The sequence below is a fragment of the Saccostrea cucullata genome, unplaced genomic scaffold (genome assembly GCF_032062105.1).
Source record: "Saccostrea cucullata isolate Sc308-1 unplaced genomic scaffold, CSIRO_AGI_Scuc_v1 ctg5832, whole genome shotgun sequence".
In the NCBI taxonomy this organism is placed as follows: Eukaryota; Metazoa; Mollusca; class Bivalvia; order Ostreida; family Ostreidae; genus Saccostrea; species Saccostrea cuccullata.
This window is the reverse complement of record NW_026928780.1, coordinates 435-2,500: the sequence shown is the minus strand read 5'-3', so window position 1 is coordinate 2,500 and position 2,066 is coordinate 435.

The following is a 2,066-nucleotide window of genomic DNA, read 5'->3' as shown; positions in this document are numbered from 1 at the left end:
ATTATTTCAATCAGAAAAGCTCCCTAAAAATTTAAGGTTGTGTCCCAATGGTACTGTATTATAATGTTCAGAATGTTCAGAATTACAGTTTCTTAAATTGAAATTTGATACAAGTAAGATTAGAAATAATTACTGTATTATAAAGTTCAGCATGTTCAAAATAGTTTCTTAGGTTGAAATTTGATACAAGTAAGATTAGAAATAATTACTGTATTATTATGTTCAGCAATGTTCAGAATAGTTTCTTAGATTAAAATTGATATAAGTAAGATTAGAAATAATTACCAGGAGAAGGTCCAATGACAAGGTCCCATGGAGAAGAAAACTTCTGCTCTGTACAAAGATTTCCTTCCTCCCTGCCATTTCTTTTCACCCCCAATCCTGCTATTGTTGTCACCTCTTCTCTCTCTATATCTACCTAATAAAAAAAAAGAAAAATTTGCATAATTAAATGTAATGAGGTTTAAAATACTGTAAAACGTGAAAATTTGGCACATATGTATTAAAGCACAAATGCAAGCAGGAATGGATTGGCGCAAATAAAATTTAGCACTTGCATTTGTCAATGTTATAATATTTTTTATCATTATTTGATCCACACCCATATTTGTTTTTTTGGTCACTTAAGCATGCAAACACAATAGTGTTTATTTCTTTCATTCTCTTTTCCGTAGCACTGGAAGCATGTGGACGTGACACTAGGGCTGGGTATTGAAATAAATTTTTCAATACGATACATATTGCAATACAGAGGTGCGATATGCGATACATATTGCCGATACAGACAAATGAGAATACACTATTTTTTTGCATGTTTTTTTAAAGAGGTGATAGTATTTTTTATTACAGCATAAATTTACAATAATAAAACATTTTAAACCCTTTTTTTTTTTATTCTCTGAATGGACAAGTATATGACAGATTAATGTTATTTGCCCATATTTTTCTTCTGAAAAATCAAGGCATCGATCCACTTAGTAAGGTTTCAAACAAGCCCTTGCGCATGTAAATATGTAGCCACTGATGCTAAATACTCGTTCTGAAACCACAGACGACATCACAACATTGACCTGTTTGACTGTGTTGATACTTCACTTGACGTCGTATTCGTGGAAGTAATGGCAGATAAAATATTTTACCAAATTGCTTTGAGTTAAAATAAACTATGACTTAAAAATTCTGATTGATATCTTATTATCAGTTTACATTCCATGACTTTTTCTTTCGACGCGCCATTTTACCTACCGGATTGCCTCCAAGTTTCACAGTAGCAAACAGGTCAATGTTGCGATGCCGGCTGAGACGGGTAATAATATATAGGCTCTTTGTTCCACTAGAACTTGCGACTTCTTGTTGACAAATATAATTACATTTTGCCTTTTTGCTGCTAACTTTTACATAGCGACCCTACACTTTTGACATGTTTACATGCGTTTAAACGATTTTAGATAAGTCGTTCGTAATATTAGTCACTTTGACGTTTTTCTTTCTCTTAATTAAACATTGAAATAACGATGGTCAGCTCCTATATATAAGAATAAGTGCACTTATGGGCCCCTGTAAAATGTGAAACAATAAACAATCAAATCAAGCAAATTTTTTCACCTCAAATCATTAACTGATATCTAAACCATATGATTCAACAATTTATACCGCTGAAATTCACGAAATTAATATATAAAGAACAAAACCATACAATGTGGTAGGGGTCAGCCAACATTTGTGATTTTCTATAGTAAATCGAGAACGGTCATTCATTTTAAAGCTTTTGTTTACTACGAGGCTAACTTTGTACAAAATTGTGCAAATCACAAAAATGTTTAATACATTTATAAAAATTGTTTGAAATTAGGAAATTTGTACACTATTAGGCTGGTACTTAAAATATTAAAAATATACAAAAAAGTACAATGTTTTTCCTATAGAGAGTGAGAGTTACCCATGTTGAATCCACATGTGGAATAAATTATTTAAAATACTTATAGTCATAAAAGTTCTACCCAGGTAAACATTCCTCAAAGGTACTCACTGTAAAACATCGGCAGGTTTTGTATCATTAAGGTAGG